Source organism: Rhopalosiphum padi, chromosome 3 (assembly GCF_020882245.1).
Source record: "Rhopalosiphum padi isolate XX-2018 chromosome 3, ASM2088224v1, whole genome shotgun sequence".
Classification (NCBI taxonomy): domain Eukaryota; kingdom Metazoa; phylum Arthropoda; class Insecta; order Hemiptera; family Aphididae; genus Rhopalosiphum; species Rhopalosiphum padi.
This window is the reverse complement of record NC_083599.1, coordinates 65,905,320-65,926,862: the sequence shown is the minus strand read 5'-3', so window position 1 is coordinate 65,926,862 and position 21,543 is coordinate 65,905,320. Positions and strand designations below refer to the sequence as shown.

At 28.9% G+C, this 21,543-nt stretch overlaps 1 pseudogene; it reads left to right on the top strand.

Annotated features, from left to right (window-relative positions):
• The first annotated feature begins 12,201 nt into the window (after positions 1 to 12,201).
• LOC132925389 (uncharacterized) lies at positions 12,202 to 20,133 on the top strand (annotated as a pseudogene).
• Positions 20,134 to 21,543: the final 1,410 nt, after the last annotated feature.

Sequence of the window (21,543 nt, the reverse complement as noted above, 5' to 3'; positions counted from 1 at the left end):
ATTATTGCATATTTAAAAGGATTTTGAGTAGTTGTGGTCTTTTATCTTTTCTAATTTTTTATAATTCATTGATACTAATGTTATAATTTTATATTATTATTACAATTAATTTGACTTTAGGCTTTTATATTTGTTTGAACTTCAAAGTCCAAAATAGGAATATAATACCTAGGTACTACGGGGTACTAATGTTAAATTATTGTCATTTTAAGTGTTAATTTTTATTTTATTTACCAAAATAATAAATATTTTTTTATATACCTACTAAACATACTATAGTGATTATTTTGAATTGTAATAATTTGAATACAATTTTAATTTACTCAATTACAGCAAAATAATGTTGTTAATCATTACTTGTGCAAGTATCTGTATAATAAATATGTTTAATTTTGGTTTTAACACAGTACCTAACATTTATAAAATAATAATAATAATATTTGTTTAAATACCTATTTACATTGTTAGTAACAACATTCACATATGTAATATTATTTTCATTAATAATTTAAATATAATTGATATTTTTATGATATTATTTAATTATTTAATTATTTAGTAAATACTTTCTTAATAATAGATAATATATTATAACACAATAATTTTAGAAACTTGTAGAAAAGCAAATTATTTATGAAAAGCAAAGTATTTCTATTAAATTTGTAAAAGACCCATTTTCTGTTGTTATTATTACTCCACTTATGAAAAGAGCGCATAAATTAAAGACCTCAGGACAAATAGTATTTGTGGACAGTACAAGTGCTTGTGATAAAGAAAATCACTGTATTACATTTATGATGGCACCATGTGCAGCAGGTGCAGTTCCTTTAGCCATTATTATAACCAAAGGTATTTTATAGCAGTTTTTGAAATTAAATAATATATCTATAATTTATTAAATTAAAAAAAAAAAAATTAAACAAAACAATTTATTTTAAATATAGGTCAAAGTTACATTTCATATAGTACAGGTTTTGGTTTAGTGAAAAGTTTACTGGATGATTCTTTTGGTGGAAATGGTTACCCTCAGCTATTTATGACTGATTGTGCTACTGCCGAAATTAATGCATTAGAAAAAACATGGCCTGAAAGTAAAAATTTGCTATGTATTTTTCACGTTTGTCAAGCTGTATGGAGGTGGTGTTGGGACAGTAAACATCAAATACTTATGAATGGCAAAAGTATAGAAAACCACGTCTCACAGCTTCCAATTTTGGCAAAGTGTGTAAGCTTAGAGCAAGCACTTCTCGGGCAAACACCGTCAAAAACATACTCTATGATATTTTCCAAGGAAACTCTGCAACTCGGTTTGTATTATAGTAATCAAGCATACTGCATAAGTACACTAAAATCTAAATAGTTAAATGTTATTTTATTCATACTATAGGTACGGCATTGAAAATGAACCAATGGCCAGAAGAGATTTTGAAAAAAAATTTGATGTTAAAATTGAACCAGCAGGGTTATTTATACACATAAAACTTAATTATTTAGCCGCAAGCCCTGATGGACTAATAGGCAAAGATGCAATAGTCGAAATTAAGTGTCCTCAAAGTATAAAGGAGTATTCACCGGAAAAAGCTGTAAATAACAAAAAATTAAAATATATGATTTATAATAATGAAAAACTAATATTAAAAAAAAATAATTGTTACTATTTCCAAGTACAAGGACAACTTAATATTACAAAACGAAAATGGTGCTATTTTGTAGTGTGGACGCCCAAAGGTAACTTATACTTTTTACTTCATTTTTATTTCAAATCAATATAATCTAATATTTTAAATTTTTTTATAGGTTTTGTAGTTGATAAAATATTAAGAAACGAGGAATTTTGGAAAAATAATATTGAACCACAGTGCACAACATTTTATATGGAATCTTTAGTCCCAGAAATTATAGACTCGAGATTTGATCGAGGATTACCTATATGATCTGATTTACCGGAACCATAATATTTGTATATATATTTTTTAATGTATTCTCTAAATTAATACATACAACGTGTATTATTATAATATATAATCCTTTATATCTACCTAAAATAAATATAACTCTTGTTTTTAAAACAAATACATTTTTAAATTATTAAAAATTAAATTGTGAAGATTTTTGCAGTAAAGCTAAAAAGACGTGTGTAGAGTGGACATCGAACAATAATAATATAGAATGTAGAAGACAGCGTATGCAGGTATTTACGTAATTATTATTGCCGTGTATTACTATACAGTGTTGTTATAGTTATTTGACAATTAGCAGATAAGATGTAGAGTGGGTAGTACCTGGTGTAGGGCAGAGACCCGTACACATACTAATAATCATTTACTACGCACACAGTCACAAATGATTCACGCACGCAATTTAAATATTGCCTATATCTAACTCCTTAAATATACACCATCACCGATCCCCTTAATATTTTCTAAATATTATATTATTAGAGGAAAAAAATGTTATGTAAATATTGTTTGAATTTTGTCATTGGCTTTACTCTCCATGCCACAGATGAATATACTTCATATTAACCTATCAGTTATTTTATTCAATGATATTGATAGGTAGGTACAATTATTCAAAAAAAGGAAAAATTGATAATACAGATAATAGACACATTTTCAAATAAATTCAGTAAAAATTGCCTTGTTCTAGTGTATGTTTGTACTTGCTCATATTTTTATTTGCATTTGTCTGATTTTAAAACTTTTAAATTCCCAAGTCTAGCTATAACCTTAAGTCTTTAATAACTTTTAATCATTGTAACAACATCCAAGCCCTAGTTATTATTATTTAATATTGGATAAATCATATCTTTATGTTGTGAAAAGGTGATGTTCTTTCAAAAACTGTTTTATTTTTATGCATCATTTAGCTTTATGTTGAACGCGAAATTTAATCATACAAGTTTTCGAAATCAATGTTGTCATTTTGCAGTGTTTAGAAATGGTATATCTAATATTAAGTTTATTCAAACAAAATAAAAGTATGATAATAGTATTAATAGGGCCTGAAAGTTCATGCATTAAAAACTATCAAAATATACGCTTAAAATCACTAAAATATGATCTAAATGTGTATTTTGTTTTTTTTTACATTAAGTTTTTTTTTGTTTTTTGGTAAAAATAATAATTAAAAGATGGGGAAAAAATATCCACAATTTTAATATGATTTAATATGTTATATGTACTTCAAGAATTAAAATTTACAACTAGGGATTTTGAATATTTAGTTAGGGTTTCAATTACAAATGAATGACAATTATCAGTCCGACCAAGCAACGACGCTAATTTTAATCAGGTTTTTATTTTATATTGGCAACGTTAAAAGGACATATTTTTCAACAAATACATTTGGAAATATAATCAAAGTCCGACATTATCATGAAATATTAATAAAAAAACAATAATAATAATAATAATAACAGTAAAATGCAGTAAAATGCAATTTTTTTTCAAAGTATATGCATATATTTTTAAAAAACCTCAAAATATGCGAAAATATGTACATTAAAATTTCATTTTTGAACTCGATAGATTGCGATTCAAATTTTTATCTCATCAAGCAACGTTTTGATGCACTCAGTAAAAACATGTAAATGCATGAACTACCGGGCCCTAGTTATTACCTATTATTTAAATAAAAAAATATATTTAGGTACCTAAATTAGTCGAAAAATACAGGTACCTATTTGTATATATTTTAAATTATTGTATGCTGTATAATATAATTTATACAACAATTTGATATAAATAGCTATTGCCTATTTATTTACTGTATGATTTTTGTTTATAATTTTATATTATAAATAATAAATATTATGTTAAGATTATAAATAGAACAATATATAATATATTACGTATTGTAATATCATGTAGGTATATTATATTGTTATCTAATGTGTTTTTTTATTTTTATTTTCAATACAATGAAACGATTTTTCCTACGTAATATATTAAGCTTAAATTAAGATACAAAACATACGTTTTATGACTATAATAAATTGATAGTAAGACAGCATAAAGATTATTAAGGTTGTATAAGAATGCATCGGTGTATAACAGAAGCACAAATGTCTATTATTATTATTCATTGATGGCATTTTATAAATTAAAATACAAAATTCAAATGTTAATAACTTCTTTAATTATTTATGCATAATTATGAATGATATGTCAACATTCATTAAAAAATAAATCATATATGAATCATATTTCAAAAATATATGTTCCCATTTGAATTTTAAAAGTTACCCCTAAAATGTCCCCTTTTTAATTAATAAAAAAAATAATTAATATCAAATTACTTTAGATTATATGATTCAAAAAGGTTTTCACATAGGTCATTTTTCTCTTATTTAAGTATATCATGCTGAATTTGGCTGTCACATGAAATTTGGAACACCCTGTATACCAAAGATTTTTAAAATGATTTTTAATTTTGTTGTATCATGATCAAAAAAAGTATGATCTCATTTGTAAGCATAAAACGTATGATATTCTTTATTTTGTATTTCTTTAATAAATTATTACATAAAATGTCTAGTTATAAATGAGTTTCTTATATTGAAACCATTATTTCTACTATCATTCATTACTTCAGCATCAACAATCTCATTTTGAAACTGTGGTTCTTCTTGATCCAAATGCATGTTTATTTTATATTTGATACACATATTATGTAATATAACACAAGCTATTATTATGTTACTCGATGTTTTAGTTGCAGTTCCCAATTTGCGACAAAGACAACGGAATCGACTCTTCAATACACTCTCTCGACCACATTCCTGGTTCTAATATGAGAATAGTTATATTTTTTTTGTGCATTAGTAATTGGGTTTGGATGTGGGGTGTATACAAACTATGTTTGCATAACCACCATCAGCAATACATCCTACAAAAGTTATATCAAAAATTAAAATTGTAGTTATATATTATATTTTTTATTAATATAATAATAATAATATTTTATAATATAATAATATATTATAATATTTTATTTTTATCATAACGTTATAGCCTATAGTGTTGTTCTGCGAAAAATCTATTAATAGTTTTATAAATATGTATTTATATGTATATATAGGCGCATATTTTATGGATTGGTGTGCCGCAAAAATTTTGTAGGAAATGAAGTGTGTCGCATTGTTAAAAAGGTTTAAAACCACTATACATATATAGTATATCATTTTACCCGAAATGGGACATTTTGGCGTGGCCGTTATGGCGTAGCCGTTTTGGCATGAAGCCATTTTGGCGTTAGGCCGTTTTGGCGTAAAATACTGCTTTTTATTTTATCAAAATTTTTTATTATTATTTATACAATTTTTTTTTTTTTTTTTTTTTTTCTTTATTTAAAATATACAATCTATACCCATTAGGCACAATAAGTATATAGGCAGAGGGTAGAAAAACATAAACATATTAAACATTAATATCTAAAACTAGAAAACTAACATAAAACATATATATTTACATGGCAGACAAGATATGAGAAGCCATCCAGTAATGACACTCACTAATGATTTATTGTTATTATTATTTTTTTTTCTACTTAGAGATTTCTATTTGTTTGTTTATTAAATTTTTTTTTTTTTAAATTGAATTTTATTACAAGGGCGGAACAAGGAGGTCACGACACCAGCTACGTTTGAGGCGTCTGGGCGGATTGCCAGGAATGGTCGGGACTGCGATATCACGTATTAACGGATTAGGGTTAGAGGACAGACGGCTATGAAAGCGTTTATAGTGTATTTTTGCTTCTTCATGGACTGTTTTCATTTTTAAGTCAGAATGGATAGTGCTATTCGAGACGTAGGGTAGAGCGTTAAGAAGTTTTCTGAGGGCTAAGTTTTGAAAGGTTTGTATTTTGTTCAGGTTCGATTTTTTAGCATTACCCCATAGCTGAATACCATAAGTCCAAACTGGCTTGATTAAGGATTTGTAGATAAGTAGTTTTGTGTTAAGGTTAGTGTGTGTGTTATTATTAATGAACGATTTGAGTAAACGAAAACGAGAGTTTAGATTAAGACGCTTCAATTTGGTATGCTGTGCCCAAGTTAGCTTACGATCTAGGGTTAGACCAAGATATTTCACTGTTTGCGAATTAGGAATTTGGGTTCCATAGATGGAGACAGCAGGGCAAGGTGAAAGTCTGAGGGTAAATGTAGTGTGTACAGACTTTGATTGGTTGATTTTTAACCTCCATTTAGTGTACCAGTCTTCCGTTAGGGTTAGGTGATTTTGCAGGTGACTAGAAGCTGTGATGGGTTCTGGACTTATGGAAATAATTACCTTGTCGTCAGCGTAGTCAGCGACTTGAGTGTGTGGGGTGATTGGTTGATCTGAGGCGTATATATTGTAGAGTACAGGGGAAAGAATACCGCCTTGAGGAACACCAGCTGAGATTCTGGCTATACTAGAGAGAGTATCACCTATACGGGTGCTGAAGTATCTATCGGAGAGATAAGATTTGATAATTAAAAAATAAACCGGATGCAGAAATTTTTTAAGTTTGAATAAGAGCCCGTCATGCCAAACCCTAACGAAAGCCTGTGAGATATCTAAAAAAGCACATGTGCAATATGATTTTTTTTCAAGTGCAAAGGAAATTGAGTCAATAACTCTATGAGCTTGATGTATTGTTGAGTGAGCACTGCGGAACCCAAATTGGTAGTCGGGGAGAACGGAATTTGTCGTTAAGCTTGGTAGAATACGTTTCAGTAAGAGTCTTTCCAGGATTTTTGCGAAAAAAGGCAACAGACTTATTGGTCGAAAGGAGGAGATAGAGTCAGGAGGTTTATTTGGCTTGGGGACAAGAATAATAATTGAGTATTTCCAAAGTATTGGAAAGTAGGAAAGTCTAAGGACAGAGTTGAAAATATGTGTGAGGTGAATAATTGCTTTTTTGGGGAGGCATCTGGCAACTTCGGCTGTGATAAGATCAAACCCAGGAGATTTTTTAAGGGGGTATTTGTCAATAGTATATTTCACTTCATTTGGGGTAGTGTTTGACGGGGAGACAGGCTGGGAGCGGAATATTAAGAAACTCTTCTACAGAGTTTATATTATGGGGACAGAATATATCAGAATGAGGGACAAAAATATCAGAAAGATGTTGTTTGAATGCTTCAGTTTTATCAGAATCTGTGACTGCTAAGCTACCATCGGGTTTTTTGATTGGAATATTTGGGGTTTTAGTTTTGCACACATTTTTTGTTGCTCTCCATAGACTACCGTCTGTAGGAGAGAGATTTGTTAAGTAACTTGTGTATGAATTTGATTTGTATTTGGCTAGTAATTTTTTAAGAGAATTAGACAGTTTGTTGTACATTTGTTTATGTGAGGGAAGTCGGGAGCGCTGATAATGCGCTCTAGCCCTGCGTTTTTGAACTATAACTTCGCGAATGTGGGCAGGCATAGGTGACAAGTTCGAAGGGGGAGTGGTTTGTTTTGATGATGACCAAGCCGACGATTGGATAATATTTGTAAAATTGTTAACAGCTGAATCCAGGTCATCTTTAGATTTTAGTTTGACATTAAGTTGTATACGTTGGTCTACTAATTCGTTAAATTGGAGTTTATTTGTGGTCCGATTAAATAACTTTGGTGATATAGGACGTAGAGGAGGGGAGGCATTAAGAGTTAAAATTACTGAAGAATGGTCAGAATTTAAGTCTAGGATGTTAATAGTATTACAGTGAATGTTGCTTGGGATTTTTGCAATAAAAATATCTAAAATATCTGGATTTTTTCGGACTGAGGTCGGCCAATAAGTCGGACCTGGGGGAGCAAGAACTTTAAAATTGTTTTGAGACACAAAGTTGTGAAGGACTGAACCACGCGGGTTGTTTGCACGACAACCCCAAGAGTGGTGCTTTGCATTAAAGTCACCGCCAATTATAAAATTGTTACCAACTGTGTTAAAATAATTAGTATAGTTCTGTACTGTGATCTTGTGTTTGGGAGGGGAGTAAATCGCAGCAATAGTAATGGGAATATTATTTAATTTTACAATTATTGCACATGATTGAAGGTGATCGAGACAATAGTTAGGAAGGAGTTCAAAGAGGATTGTAGATTTAATTAGTATGGCAACACCACCATGGGCTGTACCATCAGGGTGGTTGGTTTTTAATAGTTTATATCCAGGGATGTGAATGGTTGAATATTTAGTTAAATGTGTCTCAGTAATCAGGGCAATGTCAACACGTTTGTTATAAAGTACAGTTTGGAGTTCTAAGGCATGGTTTTTTAAACCGTTTGCATTAAATTGAAGTATTAATAGAGATTTATTTGTAATTGTGTTGCAAGACATTATAATTTGGTAAGTAGTTTGTCTATTACTGTGGTAAGTAGTGACATAAGAGGATTTAAAAGAGATTTAAATTCCTCAAGAAATCTAGTGATAGTATTATTTAAATCTGGAGTTGTTTCAGAAGCAGCGTTATTAACAGGTCTTCCAGAAGTGGCCTGAGCATAGGTGGGGAAGTGGGTATTAGACTGGTTTAGGTGAGTGTCATTGGGGGGACGACTATCTTTAACATTTGAAAAGTTTGTTTTAGTGTTAGTTGATACAAAGTTACTTTTTGTAAATGGTTTTTTGACACGCTGAAGGTCCTTGTAGATGGAACATCCTTTGTAACTTGCAGGGTGGTTGCCCGAGCAGAGTGCGCATTTTGGAGGGTCCGAACGTTGATTTGGACAGTCTGGAGTCTTATGACCAGCACCACAACGAACACATCTTGGCGGGTAGCCGCAGTAGGTTTTCGTATGACCATACTCTTGACAGTTTACGCATTGGCTTAGGATTTTGGACTTGTAGGGCTCCTCAACTCTAATTTTTGTGTGTAAAAGTGAGGTAAGTTGAAAAATATCATTAGACTTGATTTGCGGCTCTAAGTCTACGAAAAAGAGAGGGAGTGGAGCTTTGGTCACTCTGTGAAGAACATTTGTAACACGTCTAACTTCAAACATACGAACTTCAAGTTCCTCTTTGATTGTGTCTGGTTCCGTGGTGTGATGCAGGTTACGTATGACAACACGGAGAGGTTTATCCTCTTTAAGTTGATATGTATGATATTCTGCACCTTCCTCTTTTAGGAAATGAATCAAGGATCTATAGGATTGTGGGTTTGCTGTTTGAATTTTCAGACGATCGGCGGACGCTTTGCAGAAGAAATTGTCAACGCCAATTTGTTCAATGAGTGCTGTCGTTAAATTTGAGTACTTGTTTACACCTCTTACGAAAATTGGAGGTGGAGGTTTAAATACAAATCATTGTGGCCGTCATTATCCAAATTTGGAGACAATGGCGGGTCGGGACCAGGGTCAATATCTTGAGAGAGAATTTGATAACGATTAGTAGTTTTGAACAGCTTTGTTTTTTTGTTATTATGTAACTGAGGTGTATTAGTAGTAACGCTTGAAGATGACGCTTGCGAGGAGGTAGAGAGAATTCTTTTACCTTTAACCAGAGAGAAGCCGTCACTTGTATTTACGTCCACAGCTGAGTTGCCGTGAGTCGGATGGGATTGAGTATTATCATTTACGTTTGCGGTTTGTTTGTACGTATTTGTTTTAGTATTAGTCTGTTGATTAGTATTTGCACTAATGGTATTATGTTTGATTTTCGTTGACGACATAATTCAAAGCGGTGGGTAATTATTTTTAATGAGACCGCCTGACGGCGGTCAGTAGATAAGATAACCGTACGAAACAGTTATGTAATTACAATCGCGGTAACTATGAAATAAATAATAGCACGTTTTACGTACGTACTTACTACTTAAGCAAAAGTTTGTGAGCAGTTTAGCATAAATGCATAATAGCTGTATAGAAATTTATACTTTTTTAATAAAATGGCGGTAAGTTTAACACTGTTGATAATGATTAAAGATTAATCACGACTTTTTACATTACGCTAATGCGTGCACTATTAAAGAGACGGACGGGAGCGCGAACTACGTGCGTATCGTTTGGCTTCCACCGCGAGACTGATTTATACAATTTAAAATAATTCAGTTGATTAAAAAAATATAATTAAAAATTTATAGTTAAAAAAATTACTAAAAAACATTATTAAAATTATTTATTATTATTTAAACAATTAAAAAAATTCAGTCTATAAAAAAAATATAATTAAAAATTCATAGTTAAAAAACTTACTATTGTAAAGAAATATTATGTGCTACACCTCTTAAATATGTTAACATGTCTCGTGTATCTGATTCTTGAATTATTTTTAATAATCGTTTATCTATGTCAATATATTTTTTAAGTTTTTTAGGGGGAGATCTTCCTGATTCCAATTGTAATAAATATGTATCCCTTCCAGCTTGAATCTTTTTTAAGCACGTTATAAATGACCATAATGTAAGATGGAAAAAATGATAAACTTATCCCAAGGCAGAAAAGAATCGATGAAGGTATACTATTATTAAACATACGTAGGTATCACTAAAAACGTAGATAATCAAGTCAATCGATAGTATAGGTACAATGTCGTCTGGTCAACTGGTTAATTATTATTTTTATAAACGTCCATAGGGCTCAAGTACAGCATAGTAATACAAACTTATCATTAAATTATTAAATTCCAACAATACAATAAATATTATTAAAAAATAAAAATATATATACTTATAATAGTAAAATAGAAATATTAGTAAATTAGTAGTTAATTATTAAATTAATTAATATAATAATCTGAAACATTTACGCCGAAACGGCCTAATGCCAAAATGGCTTCATGCCAAAACGGCTACGCCATAACGGCCACGTCAAAACGGCCACGCCAAAACGGCCACGCCAAAATGTCCTAGATCCCATTTTACCCGTTTTCCATTAATTCTAATGCTCTACTATTTTGAAAAATTCTTGAATCATGCACAGATCCAGGCCATCTGGCCACAACATCAAAAATTTCCATATCAGGTCCTACTATTAGTTGAACGTTGAATGACATCCATCCTTTTTTGTTCCAGAAAATATTCTTCTTGTTCACCTCCTGGACTACTAATGGGTATATGTGTGCAATCTATAGCCATTGTATCTCCCGGAAATTTAGATATTTGGTAAAATTTTTGTTGAATAATTTTTACTTGATTAGTTAAAGGAAATTTAACCCACGTCCTTAAATTTTTCGCGATTCTCAAAGACACATCTTTTATAATTCGCCTAATAGTTGACTAACTTAACTCAAACATATCCCCATTAACCAACTAAATTGAAAACAAAAAATCTAATGAAAATCTATGCTAAAAAAACATATAAAATTAATATTAAAACAAAATTACTTGGTAGCATCCAGTCGCATAAAACCTTAATGCTATTAAAACTTTCCACATTTTATTCACAGGTAATCCCCTCAGGTCTGTATGCATTTGACGTCCTTGTTCAGTAAATACCATAGGCATTAAAATATTTAAAAATATTTTTTTGGTTAATCTGAACCTCCTACAAAACTCACTGTCCGAATAAAAATTAATAGGGTCAATATTTATATAATTATTTCTTTTATATGTTTTTCGTGCTCTGCCTAGTCCCTTTAAAAATTTAAAATTGTCATCCATATAGTCTATATCCATATAATCATCCATTTTAACTCAATTATAATTATTATTTATAATAAATAACTTTTGTTTAAGTGAGCACTAAAGAGCACTAAGATTTCACTAAATATCTCCCGTCTAACTTCATGTGTATCCTATTTATGAATACTGATTTACTAACTTTTAGATTTTACTAAGAATATACTTAGTATTTACTAAAATTATTTTTTGAATATTAAAATAATTATTTAAACTAAGTTTTCACTAAGTGTTGACTTAGTACGATCTATGAATATGGCTAATTATCTTATTACTTTACCATTTTTGAGTAAATAACCTAAATAATAATAGCTATATTCATAGATTGCATTTAACTACAACTTAGTATATACTTTACTAAGTGAAATATTAGATTTTTAAACGACATCGTATTCATAGAAAATTCTTATAATTCACTCAGTAAAGTATATACTAAGCAAATATTATACCTAAGAATTTTCTAATTGCTATTATCAGGGAGATTAAATACATTTTTCTTGTTATCATTGTGTTATCACTGAAATTTATCTTTTCCCGCTTAAATTATTTATCAAGAAATAATATTATTTTGTTATCTTATTTTTGAGTTTCATTTTTATTTAAAAGTTTGAAAAATGTCTGAAAAAGTAATTAAAAGAAACCCGGTTTTTCAAGCTGATGAATTAAATTTGCTTGATAGCCTACTATATAAATACAGAAATGTATTAGAAAATAAGCACAAGGGAGCTGTACAAGTAGCACAATAAACTAAATACTGGAGAATAGTCACAAATGAATTCAATGCTGCTTCGTTAAACATTACTGTAAGCTATTTAATTAGTGCAACACATAGTGTAATAAGTGAAATTTTTGTTTAACGTATGATATTTTATGATTGTAATAACGTACTACTACTAACCTTAGAAAATGTAGGGAAAATAGAAAAAATGCAAAAAAAGCAGAGCTCTGTGCAGAAAAGCGAAGTAGAAAAAAACTGGCGGTGGGCCAGAAGAAGTAGCATGTTCCAATATAGCAAGTGAAGTTATTGATCAGTTTTTGACAAAAATAACTGATGTTGAAATTCATGGTGTTCATGATTCAGATGCATTAAGAAGAGATATGGCATCACCAACACCAGAGAATTTGGATATTATTTTACAAAGTAATCTATAGAAATACATTAATATAATCTTATCTGAACTTCGTCTGAGTAGGTTGTGTTTCACTGTTTTACGTTACGTTACCAGTTTTAATTTTCTTGATTAAATTTATTTTAATACCTTAATATTTTTTACCTATTAAAATGGTGTTTAAGTGCGTTAAATGTCTTGAGACATCTTCACACAAAGAAGATATACTCGAATGTTCTATGTGTAAAAATATATTACATTTCTATTGTACAGGCTATACCGAACAAAGTTTTAAAAAAATGACTAATAATACAAAATCGAGATATTTGTGTACTGATTGTAAAGCACATACACCCAAATCTCCAAAATTTCATACAAATGAAATTACAGCTATAACAGGAAACTCAATGGAAAAAAAAATCGAGGAACTTATTAAGTCAGTATCCTTTATGAGTTCACAGTTTGATACTTTTAATAATAAAATTGATAACATCGTGAGAATTGAAAATTATTAAACAAGTAAATGAAAAAATAATAGCAGAAAACAAACGACTAACAGATGAAGTTTCCGTACTGAAAAGTAAAATCGATGAAATATAACAACACAATCTATAAAATTCTGATAGGAATATCAGTGGACGTAACGGGTATACCTAAAACCACTAACGAAGATTGTATTTCTATAATAGAAGAAATCGGGAATAAAACTAACACAGAATTAAAAGTAATTGAAGCCTATAGAATTAACTCCTTTACATCAAAGCATAATATTATTACCGCAAAATTAGCAACACTTGATATGCGCAAAAATCTAATTCGTAATGGAAAATCATTGAAACTGACAGCAGATATATTAATTAATAGTTGGCCGAAAGAAAAAATATTCATTAATGAGCGTATTACAAAATCTAAAAGAGCACTTTTTGCACAAACAAGATCCGCTGCGAAAGAAAAATTATATAAATTTGTTTGGCTATCGAATGCGGATATTCTTGTGAGGAAAAATGAAGACTCCAAAATAATAAAAATTAAATCTCCTCAAGACATTGAAAAACTATAGTTAGTATATTTTTATTTCCTACGTAGAAAATAAATATAAATATATTTATAAAATTAATTTTTAAACTCTTAAATCAATAAAAATATATTAAATATAGATGCAATATTAAATGTAAATAATATTAACTCTAGTTATGTAGATTCCATAGCTGATATCCCCTTAAATAATAATGAATTTTCAATTTTTCAAATTAATATTATAAGTATTAACGCTCATTTTGATCAACTTGCAATGTTACTTAGCTCAATTAAAAATCTTTTTGATATTATTATTCTATGTGAAACATGGCTTTAAATGACCTTGAATATACTTTAAATGGTTATAAATCTTTTAATTCTTTAGGAACACTAAATAACAGTGACGGAGTTACAGTTTTTATTAAAGAATTCCTAAGTATACTTCAAATGGAAAATCAAGTACTATTAAATTGTAACTCAATATTTCTTAAAATTAAATTAAATGAAAAAATTGTATCATTAACTTGTATATATAGATCACCGAACGATAATCTAGAAATATTTATTAAAAGTTTAAACTCGTTCTTATCTCATAATAACAATAAATGTCCAAGTATTATTTGCGGTGATATTAATATTGATATATTGGGTAATTCAAATATTAATAATGAGTATCAAAACATTTTGGCAGCAAATGGATTTATAACATGTATTAATAATTTTACTAGTCACTGAATCCTCTAAATCTTGCATTGATCACATATTTATTAAAAATGTCGATACTAATGAAATAAATTCATATATATTAAAATGTGACATAACTGATCATTATGCTACAATATTGATTTTATCTGATAAAGTTAATACTGATATAAATACTTGTCAAAATTTAAATAAAAATAAGGTAAATTTTACTCACTTAAACTTATTAATCAGCACAGAAAATTGGTATTCCTGTTTAGATAACGAAAATGTAGACAATATGGTTGAAATTTTAAATAACAAAATAACAGAATTCATTTATCACTCTACCTTCTCTGTAAATAGCTACAAACCTAAAAAAATTATAAAACTAAAAGATTGGATTACTAACGGAATAATAACTTCAATCCGAAACAGGGAAAAATTATTTGCCAAATTAAAATCAAGACCCTTTGATATAAGTTTTAAAAAATTGTATAATATGTATAGAAACTTATTGTATGATTTAATTAGGAAATCAAAACAACTTTATTATCAAAATAAATTATTAATCGCTCAGTCAGATAATAAACAAGTATGGAACATTATAAATGAGGTAATTGGAAAATCAAATAAAACTAAAGTATGTAATATAAATAAGATAATAAAGAAAGACGGTTTAATTACCGAATCAAAAAAAGAAATCTGTAACGAGTTAAATGAATTTTATGTAAATGTTGGAAATAATTTAGAAATAGAAAACGTAAACCATGATACGTTATTTGTTAATGATAATCAAATCATTAATGAATGTTCATTTTTTAAACCAATCAGTAATGAAGCAATTATAAATCACATAAATAAAATAAAAAATAATACATTTTTTTACGAAAATGAATTATCAAATTACATACTTAAAAACATTTCTAATTCTATATCCTTACCTTTATCAATTATTTATAATAAATCTCTACAAACTGATGTATATCCTCATAATTTTAAAAAATGTATTGTAATTCCATTATTCAAAGGGGGTGATAAATTATTATGTGGAAATTATCGGCCGATATCATTATCTATAACTCTTTCTAAAATTTTTGAAAAATGCAACAAAAGCAGAATGTTTGATTTTTTTAAATAAAAATAAATTTTTTTCTAAGCAACAATTAGGTTTTAGACCAGGGTTATCCACTACGGATGCTCTTTTCAATGTTGATAATTTTATAAGAAAAAATATTAATAAAAATTATAAAGTTATGGGTATTTTCCTTGATGTACATAAAGCGTTTGATTGTGTTGATCATAATTTATTACTATTAAAATTAGAAAACGCAGGTATTCGTGGACTGCCAAATAACTTATTAAAATCCTTTCTAAGCAATAGAACCCAAAAAGTTAAACTTAATGATCATTATAGTGACACTTTGAAAATATCACAAGGCACAGTACTAGGCCCCTTATTATTCATAATTTTTATAAATGATCTATTAAGTATAGAAACAAATTTTAATACAGAAATATTAAGTTTTGCTGATGATACATCAATTTTAATATCGGAACGAACTATAGATACCTTGTATTCTGAAGCAAATAAAACCCTAGATAATATTAATACTTGGTTTTGCAAAAACAAACTAAAATTAAATTTATCGAAGTCTAAATATATTTTTTTCAATACACATGTACCACCAGGCTCCTACTTAAGGCGGTTAGCCAAGGATGGTAAGCTAATAAAAACCCAGACTATATAGGAAGCTATCGTACATGGAGTGGGTGACCAATATTATAACGAATAAACTATTAATTTATGTGCACCGTCGTGCTATAAATATATATTGTAACACTCGTCATATAAAATACACAGACACAATATTATGAATAATAAAAATACGGGCGCCCAAATAAAATAAATAGAAAAATAATATAACTGACAATCAATAATAAATAATAATAATGATCGATATCACTGTTATCACGGATAGTATGTAAACAAAATGTGGCGATACGGCCGGTATCACCACTCGCTTTCGCGAGAGCAGTTTTGCCAACCCTAGTTTGTCTCTATATTATATTTTGTATTTGTATATTTATTTTATGTTATGTTGTCATCGCCCGAACTGTCGCGACTGTGCCCCCCTCCGCGCACGACTACTTCTCATCGCCGGCACGTCGCCCGTGAGGCGATTTCGTACGAGCCTCTTCGCTCGCGCCGTTCCTATGAACAAGTCGTTTCGATTTCCTTGCTCGTTCGCGAACTCTTGTACGATACGCGCCCCTTCACGTGACTTTCATGTTCATCCGAACTACGTCTGCCGACGACATCTTTTTGTTTTTAAACCATATTTATAATTTTGTTTGTCAATAAAAACTGTGATTTCTTTCGGCGTTTCGCGCCCGAGTAAAGATAAACAACTTTGTTAATTTTTTCTCTTTTACCTAACCCTTGAACGGGCGGTAATAACTTCGCGTCTCGACGTATCCGAATATACGTCGACATTAGCAACTGTTGGTAATAACGGAGGAAACTTACCCGTACCTCGTCCGTTATAACCACAAAAATAACGATACCAGTAAGTAGCTGCTAATCTCCGCCGACGGCTGATTCCCTCGCAGTGTGACCACCAGACTTGCTGCGCTTAATTACTGGATCCGATATCACTCTATTTTAGGTGACAGGCGCCAGGTCATTGACACACTAATTTGCGGGATATTTTTATTACGTATTTCACGTACTCGTAATGGAGCAAGGGACGAGACGAAAAGTAAAGATGACGTCCCGCACAACGACACAATAATAATACCTTAGACGATGCAGGGATCTTGCAATTAATAAATAAGCATTAATACGCGGTATCAAGCATCAACGGCTCACACGGCCAAAACACGAATAAATGCGCCCACGCACCACGCACAACAGTGGCGATATCCCGCACGACAGGATATAAAAAAAAAGGTATAATTAAAGAAACGGTCCGCAAATGTTTTTTAATAAAACTACGTCAACGATGCCGAATGACACAAAAATGGCACAAAATGGCCCACAATGAAAAACGACGCACACGCGACAAAGGCGACGTCTCGTACGACGGTCGCGGAAGAACAATACAACAGGCAAGAGAGGAGGGGACGACTGTTGAACTTGCCGAGCTTAATCTGTACAAAGGTCGTCGAACTTGGTCTCGGAATAACGCGATAGATAATAATTATATTATATCTTGAACAACATAAGATTATAACACTATATATACAAATATAATAAAGGTTCATTCTTTAGAATGTAATTCAATTTTGATTAATAAATGTACACCAAAATGCATTATACTTGAACAAGTAAAAGAATTAAAATATCTTGGCTTAATTATTGATTACTAGAGCTAGGATTTTAATGACCTAAAAAATACACAAAAATGCAAAAATGACCTAAAAACTCTAAAAAATGAACTTAAAAAATGACCAAAAAATGTACTTAGATGAGTGAAAAAATTTATTTTTAAAATATTAATTAATAATTATGATTTATGAATAAAATAGGTATAAATTTGACTTGTGAATTCAACCGCTTCCTGGTATAATTATTCTGAAAAATCAATAAAATCATATATTAAAATAAATTAATGAAAAATATGTCATATTTTTTTACCTGTACACATATTATTGCATTGCACAATTAGATGATTCTTAAGATTTTCAAACAGGAAGCTGCGACGGCGGTCAGATAAAATGTTTTTATATGAAGAAAAACTTCGTTCAACGTCCACAGAAGTAACAGGGACATATTTGAAATGAACCATATCATTTAAAGTTAGGTCTTCCGGAATACCATCTCTACTTGTATTTTCACCGTCCAGAATAGCAGATATTTTTTTTTAAAACTTTGAACCCTTGAAGGTTTAATATTAATTTTTAATATTAGTCGTAATATTATTTGTTCAGTATACAATAGTTTACAGATCGGTGTAGAACCATATAGGTACGAATACGACTACTAAAGCTACTATTGTATACCTATATAGTTTTGGGTTCGTTCGATATGTTTATCTTACTTACTCTTAGGTAGGTAATTGCCTATAGGTACTAATTGGGATAACCTTTACAACACGTATTAAAAAAGCTTAAAATAAACAAAAATTAGTTAAAATACACAAAATGAACGTAATATTTGTAATATTACGTAAAAATGACCTCTAAATGCAATAAAATGCAATTAACACAAAAAATGCAAAAAATGCAAAAAAATGCAAAATAAAAATTACATATTCTTCATTGTTAAATCACGAAAAAAATTTAGTTTTTGGTTAGAATTGTATAGCACTTAAAGAAAAAAAATGCAAAAGTCACCAAAATCCTAGCTCTATTGATTACAGACTAAAATGGAATAATCATATTAATTATGTGAACAATATTATACATAAATTCTTTTTCATATTTAAAGATGTAAGATATATTTTTAATAATTCATATAAAAGAATAATTTATTTATCCTTGGTACAGTCAATTTATTCGTATGGTATCTCAATATGGGGAGGAACATTTAATAATCATTTATCCAGATTAATAACTACTATAAATTGCATTATTAAATATTTATTAAATTTATCTATGCAAATAGATACTGAATGCAATACTAAATTTATATATAATGAATTAAAAGTTAATAATTTTAAGTTTATTTTTAATTTATCTACTCTTATTGGACTTTATAAACATGAACATTTAATTCCCTTCCTAGATCATGATCATGATACAAGATACAGTAATAATATTAATATAAGTCTACCCATTTATAATAAAGTATTTGGTCAAAAAAGTGTTTATACAAGGGTCTAAAACTATGTCAAAAATTAAATATTAATGTAAACGATTTTTCTAGTCTAAGGTCATTCAAATGGCATGTTTTACATCTGAATTTAAATTTATAGTGTTTTATCCATACCGTCTTGTAAACATCATAATTATCTTTGTTTTATATTTTTATTTTATTCTAATTATATTTAGTTACAGTTTATTTTATAATCAATTCTACCTAATGTAATATTTTTAAATAATTTTCATTATGTAATATTAAGATAAAGACCGCTCCCCCAGCACAAGCTAGGCTTATAGGGGGAAGCGCAATGTATATAAATTAAGTATTTATAAAATGTATACAATTTTCACTGTTGCAATAAACATTATTATTATTATTATAATAATAATACTCTTGTTTAAATTTGTTTTTATGTAAAATAGTCATTTTATGCTGATATACCAATGATTGTTTTCAGATTATGATTATTCTGTGTTGACAGATGATCAAAATGTTGAAATAGCTGCTAAAGAGCATATTAATTTAACTCGTGAACATGAAGAAGGTTTGAATTCATTTAAATATTCACTATGCACTTAAAAAAACTTACTGTAAGTACTCAATTCTTTATTTTTAGATATAAACGACGAAGATGAACGCATTACAAATAATCCCAAAAAAGTGTTTAAAAAAACAAGTAGACAATGTGTAAGCTATCTAAAAATGAACATATTTTATATTTATATTTCTTTTCAGGAACCGCTTCTTTAAATAATGATCCTACTTTTGACAAAGCTAGACTTGAAGCGCTTAGTGAAGAGTCAAAAGTTAGGATCAAAAGACAAGAATTATTAATAGAACAAGATGCTATTATTCATGCTATTAACTTAGAAGAGGCCAACCTAAAGCTTTTATTAGCAAAGCAAAAATATAAAAATAAAATTAATCAGTAAGTCTATTGTAAATATGTTATTAACTTTTTTATTATTATGTAAATATTAAAATAAATAAAAATAAATAATTTTAAGTATATTTAAAATACCTTTTATACCTATAGACTAAAATAACTAAATGTTCCTAAATAACTTATTTTTTTTTAATATGCAAGTGAAAATTAATAAATAACAAATGTGATATGTATTTGAAAAAAATATAACAATATTAATATAATATAATATAAAATGCAATAAAAAAAATGCAAATATATGTATAGGTATGGTAACCTACTAACTTATACTATTAATGTTAAACCTTATTTTAATTTTCTTATATTAATTTTATGTGATAAAAATACTGATTATTATATTGTAATTAAAAATGTATAGTGTTACTTTTTTATAAAAATGTTATTTATTAATTTATGTTAATGTTTATTTTATTAAAATATCTACTAATCTATAAGTTTAGTTAAAGTGTCTATTTATAAAAGAGTTTCTTATATTGAATCCATTTCCACCATCAACAAATACTTCTGCATCGACTGTTTCTGGTTGAAACTGTGATTCATCTTCATCAAAATCCAGGTCTATTTTATATTTAATACAAATATTGTGTAATATTACACATGCAACTATGATATTACTCGATGTTGTAGTCGCAGTTCCTAATTTACGACTGAGGCAACGAAATCGACTTTTTAATAAACCATTGACACATTCAACCACATTCCTTGTTCTAATGTGAGCATAATTGTATCTCTTTTGTGCATTTGTAATAGGATTAGAATGTGGGGTATATATAAACTGTGTCTGTGAATAACCGCCATCAGCTACACATATACCTTGGACCAGTGGCGGCTTGAACTTTTTTTTTCTTGACTCGCATTTTGAAAATTTTTTCTATAACAAAAATTCAATTAATACATTTTATATGCACTGTACCTAGTTTTTGAAAATTTTAAGACAATTCATTTTTGGTCATACTTACATCACTAAATTTTAATATAATTTTTTTTTTTTTATCTAAATAATGGCATTTGGAATAATAAAATAAAGTAAATAACTCAACTAAATTATGAAATTACTATTTATTTAAACATAAGGTGTGATTTTAGTAAATCCGAAGAACAACCAAATCTGTTTATAGCTTCTTCAATATTTATATCTATATCCTTTTCACAACTTAAAAGAATGAGACTTTCAAGTCGTTCTTCACCCATTGTTGAGCGTAGTCTCGTCTTTACTAATTTTACCTAGATGTAAATCAAATAGTGTGTCATCAATCATAAATAATCTTTACTCATAGTTTACAGTTATTACAATTTGCAATAAACATTAATATAAATATTTTAAAATTAATATACCTTAGAAAAGCTTCGTTCGGCTGATGCTGAAGATGCTGGTACTGTTCCTAATGCCTTGTAA